Below are 15,447 nucleotides of genomic sequence, written 5' to 3' on the forward strand. Positions count from 1 at the left end.
TTGAAATGGTAACCATTTGTTATTTCATATGATTTCAGGAATTTAGGAGCAGTTTAGCTGGGTGTTTCTGGCTCAGGGTCTTTCATGAGGTTGTAGTCAAAACTTGGGCTTGGGTTCCCCTCATCTGAAGGCTTGACTGGGGCTAGAGAATCCACTTCCAAGGTGGTGCACTTGCACAGCTGGGGGCAGAAGGCCTCAGTTCCTCACCACGTGGGCCTCGCAATAAAGCTGCTTGAGTGTCCTCGTGAGATGGTGGAGGAAAAAGAAGCAGCGTCAGAGAGAGACAGCAGTGAGGCTGTTCTAGTTTTGGTGGTCAGGGACCTTCAGGGAGTAAATGAAGTGAAGGATGGAAACGTCTGGGGAAGGGCATTCTGGGCAGAGGAAACACTGCAAAGGCTCTGAAGTGGGAACATGGAGGTAAATTTGTGGAAGAGTGAGGAGCCCAGGATGCTCCAGTTATCCCTTGATAACAATCAGATACAGAGCATTCACTGGGCACCACTAGGGCCTAAGTTTCCTATACCTGCCTACCATTATGCCCATTTTACAGACTGCAGGCAATGAGGCTCCGAAAATGGGAGTCTCATGCTGGAGGTAACACAGCAGTCCTGGGATGAAAACCCAGGCCTGGAAAACTCCAGCACCAGCTGTCTTAGTGCATTTTGGAGGGACATTAACATTCAATCCATTGCATCCTGCCCCTGGTTTCCTCAAATGCATGTCCTTCACACATGCAAAATGCATTCATTCCATCCCAAGAGCCCCAAAATTCTTAACTGGATCCAGCATCAACTCAAAAGTCTAAAGTCCAGAGTCTCACCTTAATCAGTTATGAGTGAGGCTCAAGGTATGATTTCTGAGGCAAATTCCTGTCCAACCGTGAAATCAAACATGTTACGTGTTTTCAAAATACAATGGTGGGACAGGCATAGGACAGACATTCCCATTTCAAAAGGGAGAAATGGGGGGTGGGGGAGAAAGAAAAGAAAAGAAAGGTCCCCAGTAAGTCCAAAACCTTAAGGCTGCAGAATAATCCTCTATGGCTGGATGCTCTGCCCTCCAGGCATACTGGGGCTGTGGTCGCGCCTTCCAGACCCGCTGGGGGTGGGGGGTGGGGTCCTGCCTTCTGGACACACCAGGATGGTGTTCTTGACCTCAGAAACTTTGCTGGGTAGGAGGTGGGCCCCACAGTTTTGTGCGGCTCCCACGGCTTTGCCGCGCAGCCAGGGGCCGTGCGCTCCTGGTCTGGAATTGCACGCGGTGGGCACTACCCGCCTGGAGCCGCGATGGCGACCCCAACCTCGAGGCTCTGCCGGGCATTGCCCTCCAGGTGGTCCTCTGGCTGGGTTTTGCGCCCGCAGCTCCTGCGACGTCTAGGCGGAGGCGGTCCCCGCGGCTGTGCCGCGAGCAGCACGAGCCGCTAGGGGCCCGCCCAGCCGCTCCGGCCGCAGCCCGCTGTGCGCGGGGGGCAGAGCCCGGCAGGGGCGGCCCTCCTCGGAACTTGCACTCCCGGCCCGTGATGAGAGGGCAGCTCTGATGACCTCCAAAGTGCCCGAGGGGTCATTCTTCCGTTGTCTTGAACAAGCTTCCTCTGCGGCGCTCCCCTTTTCTTTCTGGGCCCTCACCAAAATCGCCCGTAATGGTCGGTTCCCGGCGGCGTAGGCTTTTTCCGGCATGCACCCCCAAGCTCCTCCAGCCTCTACCAATCATCCCGGTCCAAAGCCGCTTGCGCATTTGTAGGTATTTGTTACAGCAGAACCCCCCTTACCCGTACCAATTTTCTGTCTTAGTTTGCTCCGGCTGCTGTAACGAAACAGCACGTGCAGGGTGGCTTATAAACAACATTTATTTCTCACAGTTCTGGAGAGCTGGCTTTCTGGTTCATATGATGCTTTCTAGCTGTCACATCCCTCGCATGCAGAATTCCTGGGGTCTCTCTATAAGGGCACTCCTCCCATCGACCGGGACTCTGCTCTGAAGACCTCATCACCATCACCTCCTAACACCATCCCTTTCGGGGTTAGGATCTCAATGTGAATTTTGGGGGTTACAAGCATTCAGTCCATTGCAACAGCTATTGCCCAGGTAGGGAGCTGACCAGCCACTCAGGCCTTCCCCCTACCTGTGTCCCAGACCTTGCTCACAGTAGAGAGGGGACAGGTCTGCAGAAGCACATTTTACAGTTGTGGACACCAAGGCCTCCACTCACTGCCTGGGTGACCTTGCGCAACAGTCGTGACTTTCAAGCCTCAGTGTCCTCATGTGTAAAATGGGTTTGACAGTCTGTTACCCACAGGGCTCCTTTCTGTGGCCACCCCTGTTCACCATCCTTGAGGCACCTGCGACTCACATCCCAGTTACAGATTATAATCAACACTCTTTATGGAGCACATGCTATGCAGAAATGCTGCCCAAGCTCCTAAGCCTTTAGTGTAAGTTTTCTCACTAAATTCCACCCCCGACCCCACCCCACAACCCAGTGAGGTCAGCCCTGTGACTTTTCGTTTTACAGATAAGGAAACTGAGGTTTAGAGAGTCTAAGTGATCATACAGCTAAGAGGATGCTGAATGCTAAATTCTAAACCTGTCTGGGTGACCCTTGGAGCCTTCATTCTTAATCACAGGCCCCCTCAGACAGTGGTTTCCTGTCCTTAAAGTGGGGAAAGACTCTGATCAGGGCTAATGATTTAACTTTTCAGTGCCTCAGTTTCCTCATCATTGAAGAGGGATAGTAAAGGTACCTACCCTGGGGCTGATGTGAGAATTGTGAGTTACCATATGTGAAACGTCCAGAGCTTGTACAGCGGCCGCTAACCACATGTGGCTATTGACATTTTAATTCATTAACGTTAAATAAAGGTACAAATTCAGTTCCTCAGTGACCTTAGCCACATTTCAGGTGCTCAGTAGCCTCATGTTGCCAGTGGTGATGATACTGGACAGCTCAGGTAGAACAATTCCATCATTACAGAAACTTCCATTTGCCAGCACTGTTATAGAGCAATAATACATGGCTTGAAGCAAGCCTCAAAAACTGTTAATCATATTATAATTAATCCCACATCATTAGCTATTATAATTATAGTATGATAATATCTATTGCTATTAATCCTATTCTTGCCTGTTCTTTTTATACTTATTAATCCTTTAACTATTAAGTGCTATTATTGTTAGTGCTAGAAATGTTAACATGATTATATTATTATATTACATTTATTATTAATCTTATTACTATCCTATTGTTATTTCATATTTATGATTGATCCTGTCTCTATTATTATTATAAGCTACTATTTTTAATAGTAATCCTAGACCTAACTGTTATCATTATATTTATTATTACTACTACTATCTTATTATTTTATGTTTTCTATTAATCACGTAATAGCTAATAGTAATTATTATTATTAGTTAGACCTATTAATTATTGTTACATTATTATATTTATCGTTCTCAATCTTTTAATTACTAGTCCTGTACCGATTAACTTTTGTTGTATTTTTTTAACTTTTGTTTTATTATTGTTATTATATCAGTTGTTCATATCACTATTGATGGTATTAATACGTATTTATTAATAGTTATTGACTACTGTTTTCTTACTGTTATTAATCTTGAGACTCTTCAGCCCCCGGAACTGGACAAGCAGTAGGTGCCGCTCCGGTTTAGTGTTTGTCACCGTCGGCGGGAAGGGCTGTCTGCTGCGCCAAGTCCGCCTTGCTTGTTTCCGGGGAATTCGAATAAACCTCTTTCTCCCTTCGGGCCCCAGTGACCTGCGAAGTGGGAGGAGCCAAGGCCGGCTAGCCTCCCCGCGGTGAAGGTGAAAAAGCGGCTCCGCGCCAAGATGCTGTCTTATGTAGGGCAAGGCGTTGGAGAGCTATTCGTTGTAAAGCCCTTTGCCTTTCTAAGGAAAAACAAAAGCAGAGTGGGAAGTCTCGATCGCGGAGAGCATTGAGACAAGAAGTTGGACTCTGGAGGAGGCGCGTGGCGAGAAGAAATTAAGCGAGAAAGGAAACCACTTTGGGCCTCAGAGAAATCTGGCGCGAGAGAAGGCTTGCACTCTGATTAAAAAGGGGAAGAACCACAAGTCTCCATTTAAGTCAGCAGAACTGCTGTCTGGGCAGTGAGAGGGAAAGTGCTTGTGGCTGGCAGATTTCGGCAACCATTTGACAACTGCTGTGTACCTGGCTGCTCTGTTGGCGCCCCCTGGCAGCTGTGTGACTGCAGGCAAGTAACTCGTTTCTCTGGGCCTCAGTCTCCCCAAGTGTAAGAAAGAGAAAATAATATGGGGTAATCGGGTTAGGCTTCCCTGATACCTTATGCCCTTTGTTCCACATCCTCAGATGCTATGTGAACATCACTGTGGTACCTCCTCATGGTTTACCAACTGCAGACTTTGCAGCTCGAATCCAAAGCCCAACAGGTCCTTCTGTGCAAAATCCTCCATAGCTCCCTATTGCCCTCAAGATAATTCTCGAACTTGCCACCAGGACTTTGAAAGTCTCCTTGTGATGGGCTTGCCTTCATCTCTTCCCATCTACCAGTCTAGGCATCACCACTGCTTTCTTGACTTTCCTTGAATGTGCCAAGATTATTCCCACCTCAGGACCTTTGCACTTACTGTTCCTTATCATGCCTGGATCCTTCTTGCCATGGGGTGAAAGGGAGGGTTGGTCTCATCTCAAATTTTAGCTCCTCAGGGAGGTCCTCCAAGCCTCCAGTCTAAGATAGCCTGGGAAGCACTCTCCATCCTGTAACTGTTTTGTCATCTTAATAATACATTATCCTATTTACTTATTTATGTTCTGTGTCCCCTCCCCCAAATGTCAGCTGAGGACAAGGGATATCCATGGGGGCAGGGATATTTATCTGTCTTGTTCACTGCTGTGTCCCGAGCACCTGGAACAATGCCTGGCACAATGTAGGTATTTAATACATATTTATGGAAAGCACATGTTTGTGGCCAGTTCCTTCAAGATCATTGAACTCCAAGGAGCCTACAGCAAACAGGCCTCTTTCCACCATGTGGGTGAAATCTGGAAATCCCCGTCTTCGGGGGGAAACCCTTCCTGTAGCTCCCAGGGCAGGACTCAGGCCTGATTATTTAACAAACAGTCCTGCAGAATGTTTTCCCTTGGGCAAAGCCCCTTGCTAACTCCTTTAATGCATTAACTCATTTAATCCTCACAACAGCCTGGTAAAATGGGTGCTCTTATTTCCATTCACAGGTGGGGAAATTGAGGTATGGAGAAGTCAAGTCATTTGCCCAAGGCTGGTAAGACGGGGAGGCAGTGGAATGGAATATACTGTCTGGAAAGGGGTGATGTGGCCCCTGCAAGCTGGGGGTGTGAGCGACTTATTTCCTTTTGTGGGAGGGAGAGAAGAGCAAACATTCCTCTCTCCTCTTCCTCCCATGTGCTGGGGGAAGGGCTTGGTGGGTGCATGCTCCACCTCAGGCTAGGGGGAACCCTGCTGAGAACCTCACCCCAAGTAAGGATCATGGGTTAAAATGAAAGTAGCCCCGAGGAGAGCAGAGAGAGAGACCCAGAGGGCATGGTAGCAAGCGGTCCAAGAGGGCTTCCTGGAGAAAGATGCACTCCACGAGTTGGGGGACAGCTGGGCCCATAGAGGCCGGTGTATATGGGCATGGGCTGCGACAAGAGCAGAGCTGAGGGTGGAGACAGAACCTCAGTGGGGTCGTTGTGGGGGTCGGCTCAGTAGAGTCATGGATAGTCGGGGCGGGGCGGGGTTGGGATCCTTCCCCGGTGATGATGAAAGCTGCGGTCGCTATTGCACGGACCGGCCCGGCGCGCGCAGATAAGGCCCTGCGGGAGGGAGTCAGCAGGGTCGCGCCCCCTCGAGGCCAGGAGCCTAGTCCCGGCCCCGCCCTCAGGCTCCGCCTTTCCTCCATCTGGCCCCGCCCCCGCAGCGCTTAGGCACTGGGTGGTCGCTGGCGCTAGGTGGGTGGGGCCAAGGTTGCCCCGCCCCTTCGGCCTTATATTCTCTTCTTCAGGCTACGCGATACGAAATCTGGTGGGCGAGCTGTGGGCGTGGCTTGGCAAGGCCCCGTTTCTCTCCAGTCTCGCTTTTGAGACCCCAGGACCTGGTTAGCTGCAGAGAAGCAGGACTGATGGGCGGGGCAAGGACCGGCCCCGCCCCACGGGGCCTGGACCCCTCTCCTCAGGCCGAGTCTGGCTCGGGGGCGGACTGGGGCGGGGCCTCGTGTGGCCCGGCCCCGCCGTGGCCCCGCCCCTGCCGTGGCCGCCCTCCCCCGCCGGGCTTCGCTCGCACAGCCGGTTCCTCTTTACATAACGGCGCGGGGAGGCATGGGCTCGGGCCACCACCTCCGCCCGGCCGCCCGCCCGGACTGTCGTGGCCCGCGGTGGCGACGGCGGCGGCAGCGGCAGCAAAGTTTCCCCGGTGGCGGCCCGGAGGCGCATCCTCCCGCAACTGTCAAGCGCTGGCGGCGGAAATGATGAGGCGCTGGCCATTTTCCGAGCCCGGGTTTCCTGCCTGAGCCCCGGTCGAGCGAGCCGCGAGCCAGGAGCCGGCGCGCGGGAGAGAACGCCCCGGGGCGGGGGCCCTCCCACCCCCTCGGGATTTCGGGGGGCCGGGGGCGCGCGACACCATGGGCCGGCCGGGCCCGGATCCCCTCTCTCTCAGGTAAGCCCGCCTTTGCTGGCGTTCCCCTCCTCCGGGGCTGGGAGGGCTTTAATGGGGGAAGAGGAGGCCCCGTGTCCAGTTCTGCCCAGTATTTGCGCACTCCCACAACAGCCTAAAATATTGTCCTGCAGCTAACTCAGATGGGGGTGTTCAGGGGTGACCGTTCCCCAGCTCCTGCGACACCCTCCCGGCCGACACCCCCACCCACACACGTGTTGGGGATGTAATGGGAGTAGCTGAGGCAGTGGGGGAGGCGTTGAGAGGGTATGGTTAATACCCTCAGCCACCTCTTAAAGTAGCCCAGCTAGTCAACTTGTGCCTGGTAAGAAGGGGTCGAGGGTCACCGCTTGGTACCTTGAAAGTGAAAGTAGTCAAACTGAACCGGTGAGGCTGGAAGAGACCTGGAGTGGGCCCCCTCCCCACTCTCCCAAGCCAGGCCAAGTAGCTAAGAGGGCAGCTCTCCCCTTCATTCCAGAAGCCCCTCTCCCCATTCCCTGCATCTGGGAGGTGGGGCGGGCCAAGCACCCCCATGCTACTGAATCTGGGGGTTCTAAAGGGTTGAGGCTCCCAGAGCTCAGGTCTTTTTGGGCTGGTGCCCTCCCACCGTAGACCTGTGGCTCCAGGGGAATCCTCCCCCCTCCAGAAAAAGGGACGCGGGCCATTGGCCTTATACGTCAGCTGGGAGGGTATTTCAGAGGCCCTTAAGGCCTGGTGCAGAAATCCCCTCCCTTCCCTCATTCTGTTCCTGGGGGTTTTTGGGGCGATGGGGAGTGCATTTGAGGAACTGGGGAGGGGGCCCTGCCTGCCAGTCCACTTTTTTTCTTAGTTTCCTCATTCTCCTGTTTCTCTTCCCTATTCCCGGGCCACAATGATGTAGGTGAGGAGGTCATTGCCTGCAGCTGGGGGCCTCCAGGGAGGGGGAATGGCCAGGCCGGACTGAGTGGGAGGAAGTGAAATTGGGCTGCAGGTGGGGGCTTCAGAACAGAGGGCCTGGCAAGATGTCTGAAGAGCCAAGTTCCAGGTTTGGGGGCAGGAGGGGCAGAGATCTTACCTGCATCCCCTCCCCTGGGTGATGACCATCCCCTAATACCCAGCAGCTGCCAGGCTTAGCTGGGGCAGACAGCCCATCTTGCGTCCTCATTTCCAGTCCAACCACAGGGCCTCTGCCGGGACGGTGGGTGCATGGGTCTCCAGGGTTGTGGGTGTGAGCTGTGTCTGGATTTCCAATCACTTACCTGGCTGCCAGAGTGGGAACAGCTCTGGAGGCTCTCTGGGGCTCACAGGGGTCAGAGACTTATCCCTAATAGGGGGAGAGCAGGCCAAGGCTGCCTGGTCAGGCTGGGGTCAGCAGATGAGCGGCCAGGGCCCATTGGGGGAAGTTGGAAGGGTTTTTAATATACTTTTTCTGAGCCTTTTCCCACAACCCCCCTCTGGGGGGGAAAATCCTTCTGAGCCAAAGGGTGAACATTCCTAGAACTTGTGTGAGTCCCTGTGGGCCACAGAGGCGGCGGCTGGGAAGGGGCTGGACTAAAAGTATCAGCTGCTGGCGTCTGAGGACCTTCAGGCGCTCAGCAGTGGCAGAGGAGGGGCCTGGAAGCTTAGATTCTATTCCCCCACTGCCTTTTTCCGGCTCAGGGCATGAGCAAGTGGCACTTGTGAACCTCAGTTTCCCCCCCATATGATATGGGGTGATCATAGGTTTGTGATTGGGATGTAAAGTAAAAGGGTTCAGTTACAGGTGGTGGTGGCTACTTCCCTCATTATTATCATTACTGCTATTGTTACTGGCTGTGGAATATTCATTTATCAGCATCCCTTGAGTACCTGCACATGCAGCTCTGAGGTTTCCTGAGTCTTTGGGAGAAGAGTTCTGGAATCCCAGGCAGGATGAGGTGATAGTGCTTCCTGGCTATGAGGCCTTGCTTAACCACCCGAGCCTCAGTTTCCTCATCTGTCAAATAGGTGTGATAATAGTACCTACTTCTTAGGGTCACTGGAACCATGAGTGAGTGAATTCACAAAGTGTTTACAATGGCTTTATCAGGGGGAGGAATAGTAATAAGGATGAGGTTATTATTATCTTGTTAATTGTGAATGTTAGCTCTGCTGTTTCCTTCCAGATCCCCTCCCTGCCCTCCATTCTTCTGAACCCTGAACTGCATCCCTCTCCAATAAACAGAACTTTCTAGTACAAATTCGTTTTTGTAGAGCCACTCCAGATGTGGCAGTAGCCTGGCCCAGCAGGTGCCGGTAGCCCTGCAGCATTTCAGCCTGTGGGGGTCCCTCGATGTCCATGTCTGGCTGTGCCACCACAGGACACCCTCCACCTGCTGGATGGATCCTCTACAAGGGTAGAGGGGGTGGGGCTGGCGACACTTGAGGGGACCTCCCAGCTGCCAGTCCCCAGCCCTGCCCACTCTGAGTGGAGACAGGGCACATAAAGCACTCAGTGCTGGGCCTGGCACTCAACTAATAATAGATATTGTTAGTGTTGTTATTGTTATTAAAATAAGAGGCCTGTCCTGTTCAGTTCCTGCTTCTCCCAGTAGCAGCATGGGCTTTGGAGCCAAATCTGAGCTCTGCCAGCTGTGAGGCCTTGGGCAAGTTACCTGACCTCTCTAGGCCAATGGGGGCCAAGAGTCCCAGCTTCTCCAGGATATATGAGCCTGTATGTGAGTCCATATGTGAAGTGTATGAGCTTCCAGGTAGGGAATGGAACTGTGTTGGGTATAATTGCTATGGCTGTGCAACCCTGGGCTTGTCCCTTAACCTTTCTGAACTACTGGCCTCCTCATCTATGAATGGGAGTACTAATAGGGTTGTTTTGAGAAGAGGCATGCACAGTGCCTGGCAAGCAGTCAGCACTCAATATGAGCTCCTGTTGTTAATGCCCTAGAGGGGGCTGGCATTTAATAGCCAGGTTTCCTAAGAAAACGGTCTCCAGGGACCCCCAGGTGTTCAGCATCCTTGGCTGGGCGGGGCAGGGAGCTGCTTTCACCTGGTGGACGGGGGAAGCCTGCCTTGGAGAGCCCGGAGGTGTAGTACAAGTTGCTTGTTCCCAGCCAGACCCTGTTCCCAGCTACCCGCCCTCCCTGAGGAAACTGAGGCGGGCAGGCTGCCCAGGGGAAGTGAGTCAGCTGGGGTCACTCGCTGAGTCAGGCCTAATTGGACCCAGGAGCCCTGTGCCCCGCTCCCTGGCTTCCGGGGGCATGAGTTCCCTTGGGGACTGGGCAGGTCCAAACCATAGCTGGATGCCGCTTACTTGGGCCCCAAGGCCTGGGCAACCAGCATTCCTCAACGGGGGCTTCAGGGTCCCACTGGCCACCACTGGGCTGCTCAGCCTGGCATCCCTCATCCTGGCAGGGGCAAGGGGCACTTCCCCAGGAGACCAAGTCCTCCTGGCGTCCCCCGGCCCCGCCCTGTCCGGAAACCCAGCAGCTGAGCAGATGGCTTGGAAGATTTTTCCTCCCACGCCACCCTGTCAGGGGTCGGCAAGGCGGGCCGGGCTGCAGGCTTCCTCGTGAACCAGGCCTCGAGCCCCTGGGGGCCTGCCCGGATGTGGGCCCCCTCCCCAGCTGGCTGGGGGGAGGGGCAGCCTGCCACTACCCCGTGTGTCCCCAGGGAGGCCTGGGAGGGAGGAAGTCTGTGCCCTGCTCACCGGGAGCTGATTCACAGGGCACCTGATGGGGGTGGGAGGCTGGCCTTGGGGGGGAGGCAGACACAAAAGAGGTCCCTTGGCATGGAATCTTTTGGTTAAGAGCTGGTACTCTGGTGTCATCTCATAGGAGGAGGGCCCCAGAGAGAGGAGTGAGTGTAGGGAGAGGTGCACGGGAGCGAGGTGGGAGGGCTTGAACGCACCTGTCCTGATGGGGTTGTGCAGGGCTGACTGAGAGGCTTCCCCTCCCCTCAACTCAGCAGTTAAAGGTAGAAGTCACATGTGAGGAAGGGGTAGCTTGGAGAGTTCTGCCTATTTTGTGTGTGTGGGGGGGTGGTCCCTGGCTTTCCCCACCTCCTGAACCCTGGCTGGGCTGTGGGCCAAGCTGTCAGACTGGGGGTGGGGGCAGAGGAAGCCAGAGGACATTTCCTGTTCTGGCAGACTGTACTGGTGTGATAAATGTCCCAAGGCACTAGGTGACCCCAGAGAGCGCATCTGGGCCCCTAGCTGCCCAGTGGTCTAGGACAGAACCTACTTCTCAGCCTGCGTGGGCCCCAGAACCTTGCTGCATACTTCCCATAGGCTTCTTCATAGTCTGGCCAGCTCAAGTGGTGTGAAAGGGCAGTGGGTCTCCTGCCAGAAAGTGTGTTGGAATCACCCAACTCTCTGGGCCTCCTTGGACAAGGGGTCTGGGCTCCTAGGGAAGTTGGTGCTGTGGATGGGAAAGACAGAAATGCTTGCAGCAGCCTGGAGTAAACCCAAGAGGCCTCCCTGGAGGAGATGTCTCCCTCTGAAGGTATGAGATTTCCTACCCAAATATCTGTGACTGGGGGCAAGGGAGTTGTGGACGTCAGAGAGGATGGAGGCTCTGGACTGGCTCATTTTAACTTCACTCACCACAATTTAACGTATTTTCCTCCAGCCTTGGCAGGTAGAATTCCCACAGGTGGGGAAAGGCCTTCTCTGCACCTGGGTCTGATAATTAAACAGGAGATATTAGCTTCCCCAGATTACATTATTACCCAGGGTGGCTGGATAGAGGAGAGGCTGATGAGCCTTGATCTCTGGGGTCCTGGGTTAAAGTGAGCCCCACAGCTCAGAGCTAGGATTCCCAGCTGTTCAGAACCTGAATTCTCCCTGACTTGGTATAGGATGTGTTTGCTTGACTGGGGGACACTGGGCACAGGCTAAGGCTTCAGTGCCTTCACTATGTTGCCCTTAGCAGGTACTCTGTGGCCACAATTGTTCTGAACTCGGGATTCTGGAAGGGAGACCCACCCCCACCCTGACCCAAGCCCCAGGATGGGCACCGAGGTAGCTGCTTCCAGCTCCGTGTTTGCTTTGGGGACTTGGGGTGGGGTGGTGGTGCCAGGATGCAGTGTCATGTCCCTGCTCCGCATCATGTCATCCTTGTCCCTCACTCTGCTGTGGGCTCTTGGGAAGTCCTAGAGCCCCCACCCCCATCCAGCTGGGACCTCTCTGTCCCAGGAGCCTAGGCTGAGAAGGTGGGAAGGACCCCCAGGATTTGCAGGCAACTCCATGTGGAAGGCTGTTCATCCCTTTGGCCACCCAGGCTCCCAGATGCTCTGGTTGGGGGTGGGAGGATAGAAATGCCCCACAGACCCCTCTACTCATACCCCCTAGTGGAAGCCTGGGACGGGAGCAGGGTGGGATCCCGAGAACCCCCAGGTGATTAATAATAGTTTCCTGCCAAGAGCTTTTAGGCCATCTTCCCAGGGTTGGAGTGATCTGATCAATTGCTCTTCCTGTGTCTGGCACATAGTAAACACTCAATAAATGCTACCACCTGGGCCAAGGCCCAAGGAGAGACCCATCTTCTTGCGGCCTGGCTGCCTGCCCTGGCCAGGAAACCTCCCAGGCGCAGCCCCCTTCCCGGCACAGGCCACAGCTGAGCGCTCTGGCTGGTGATTTTCTGCGCGGAGCTCCTGCCCAGAGCCGCCTGAGCAGCGCTTCTCCCCTGAGAAGGCCTTTTGTTCGGACTCCCGTGACACCGCCTGCCTGGCCCAGCTCATGAAGCCAGGCTTCCCCTGTGACTTCTTGCGGCGGGCAGGCCTGCCATTCTCTGGAGCTGGCACTCCTCTTTTCTAACAATAATAGTAATAAAATAGCAACAGCCACTCGTTTCTGGAGCCCCGTGCCAAGCACCCCACAGACATCAGTTCTTAGAATGCTCCCAGTGTGCCAGAAGAATATCAGCCCATTTCACAGCTGGGGAGTCTGAGGCTCAGAGAAGGAAGTCCACTATTCTGCATCACACAGCAGGGAAGTGGCAGAATTAGGACGTGAACTCAGATTTGGTAGCTCTGCCATAGAGAGGTCGTCTGTGGTGATGGGTTTCTCGGAGCCCCACAGCTTTTTCTGTCCATCCACGCAGGTCAGGAGTATTGGAGTCAGAGTATAGCAGCCTGCCTCAACCCCAGGACTTCATTAATTCATAGAGCTAACGTTTCTGGAGCACCTGCTCTGAGCAGGCCCTGCGGAGTGGGCAGATGGGCTCTCGGCCCTCTGGGGGCAGACACCCCAGGCTGAGGGAGATGGATGGTGAGCAGTATCCCTCATGTTTAGCTAGTGCTTCCAGCAGAGCAAGCCAGGTTCTACTCCCAGCTCTGCCTGCCTCGCAGGCCCTGTGACCCCTGGGCAGGGCATTCCTCCTACACCTTGGTTTTCTTATCTACAAAATGGGCATAATTCCTCTGGTGGGGGATAAACAGGTGAATAAATGCAAAGTGTTTAGCACAGTGAAAGAACGTCATTTATTGTTTTTACGTTTTCACCCTGTGGCTATTTTCCAACCACCTGATGGGGCTGGGACCTGGGCAGAGGAGCTGAGGCCTCCTGACGTCAGCAGGAGCTGAATGAGATCTTTATATCCCTCCTCTGGATAAACATTGAGCAGTGAGTCGTCCTCGTGCTGTGAGTTCAGGCACTGATCAGGTGTTGTGGGGGTGCCTGCTGTGTGGGGTTTCCATTAATCGCTAGCAGTGGGACCTCTGCTCAGTTTCTCCATCTGTAAAATGGGAGCAATCATTGGTCCTCTCTCCTAGTGCTGCTACGAAGCTTGGGAAAACTAACACTTTGCAAACGCAGTTAGAAAAATGCCTTATGTATAGCAAAGGCTTGGTGTAGCACTTCTTATGAGGAATTGGAGTCAGGGCCCAGTGAGGACAGCTGTTAGCCGTTGTCTGGGCGGCGAGGGAGCTTGAGGAGGGCATGGCTATTCTGTGAAAGTTCCTACCAGAGTCTGGCCCTGTGGCTGGGCTTCAAGACTGACATGCAGGGGTGGATGGGGTCCGGTGTTTCAGGCGAAGGGACAGGCCTGGAAAGAGGCCAGGGTGCCCGGGAGGTGGGTGGCCGTTGGTGGGTGCTGGCTGCCACACATCTGCCAGGGGAGCCAGAGATTGCAAATCCAGCCAACCTCTTGCATTCCTATATTCATTCATTCAGCAGGCACTTATTGGGCTCCTGCTGCATGCTAGGAACTTGGGATGGAGCCTGGAGTGGCTCCTGGCATCGTGGTGCTCAGTCTGGTGGGGAGATGAATGGCCACTAATTAAATCATCATAGCTATTGAATGACAGCACATGACCAGTGTGCTGTAGGACAAATTCAGGATTCAGTCGCTGGTGAGCTCAGCGAAGGCTTCTCTTGAGATTGGAAGCAGACTAGGAGCAGGCAGAGCACAGGGACACCCAAGGTAGTTGCAGAGGCGGCCGACCAGTGTGAGGGCAGATGACATGGGGTCTCATGGATGAGACAGGAGCTTGGGTCTGGAATCTGAGAGCTCTCTGGTCACCTGGCCTCACCTATGTCAAGGCGTGAGGTGGCCTCAGGGTTGACCAATGACAGGTTGCCTGCACATGTAGGTCAAACCCTCCCCTTAGCCACAGGGGTGGTTTTCCTGGCAAAGCGTGATGGCCAAGGGCACATATGGCCCCTCTCCCTTCCCTTCTGCCTAATAGCCTTCACTGACTGCCCTCTGTGTGCACAGAACCTACTGTGTGTAGGTGCCGAGGATCCTGTGATATGCAAAAATGTCAAGTGTATACACAACCCTCCCAGCTGGTGCAGTGGCACCTACTCTGGGCTGTCTCGGCTATCCTGCTGTGATTGGCCTGGAGATGTGGAGTGGGGTGTGGCAGAACCCCAATCTCCAGGTTCAGATCTTCACCTTAAGTCTCCTTTCAAGGACTCCTTAGCAACCATCTTAGGAGGTAGATACCATGCTGCTCCCCATTTGACAGATGAGGAAACCGGGGTTTAGAGAGGTCCAGTCAGGTGTCAGGGGCCACACAGCTAATATGTGTGTGTGTAATGTAGTCCCAGGAGAGCAGGAGTTTCTGTATGTCTGGCTCACTGCTGTATCCCCAGGGTCTAGCACAGTGCCTGGCACACAGTAGGCCCTCAGTAATATCTGAGTGGGAGGGCTGTGTGAATGAGCAGCCCTGATTATGTGGTCCCCAGTAGGGGTCCAGCCAGGCTTAGTTGGAAGGAAGGAAGGATGATACTGACAGTAACTAGAGAGATCCAGGGTTCAGCACTGTGGACAGCAGAGAGTAGGGGGCTTCTCCATTTTGATTGCGTGGGAGCCCCAGTTGGGATGGGCAGGCAAGGGTCTGCCTGTCCTGATGGTCCCCATCAGAGCAAGAAGTACCTTTGCATCCCTTGTGAGTCTTGCTGATTTACTTCTTTTCATTTGTTGTTTTATATTTTTATTGACACCAAAGATATACTCTCATTGTAACATCTGAAGCCTTTACTAGGCTTTTCTTAGGTTCTAAGGCCTTTACATTTACTCACTCAGTGCATCCTCTTAACACTCCTGTGAGGTAGGTACAACCATGTTCCCCATTTTACAGTTGGGGGAAGTAAGGCAGAGAGGACTCATTCACCCAAGGTCACACAACTAGTAAGTGATTGTTCTGGGATTTGAGCCAAGGCTCCAGGTGCCATGTTCTTAACCATATTTTCTAGAGACAAGTGGTAACAACAGTCTTCCTTGGTTACTTCCCCACTGCACCCCAAATTCTGGCTCCTCTCCACAGCTCACCACCATTTCTAGATGCTTTTGCTCTAGCCACACCTTCCCAGCCCTCCACTTGAACACATTT

The 15,447-nt window shown here is 53.8% G+C and overlaps 1 protein-coding gene across 4 annotated transcripts in view; it reads left to right on the plus strand.

The window, feature by feature from the left end:
• Positions 1 to 6,249: 6,249 nt before the first annotated feature.
• Positions 6,250 to 15,447, plus strand: part of SH2B3 (SH2B adaptor protein 3) — a 36,333-nt gene continuing 27,135 nt past the window's right edge. For 2 of the 4 annotated variants that reach the window (XM_074356515.1, XM_074356514.1), the window contains exon 1: positions 6,251 to 6,663. The gene's annotated coding sequence lies outside the window, so the exon portion shown is untranslated. Of the gene's footprint in view, positions 6,664 to 15,447 lie in introns of all 4 variants that reach the window. The other 2 variants (XM_074356513.1, XM_074356516.1) reach the window with 2 other exon arrangements.

This window comes from Camelus bactrianus, chromosome 32, assembly GCF_048773025.1.
Source record: "Camelus bactrianus isolate YW-2024 breed Bactrian camel chromosome 32, ASM4877302v1, whole genome shotgun sequence".
Lineage (NCBI taxonomy): Eukaryota > Metazoa > Chordata > Mammalia > Artiodactyla > Camelidae > Camelus > Camelus bactrianus.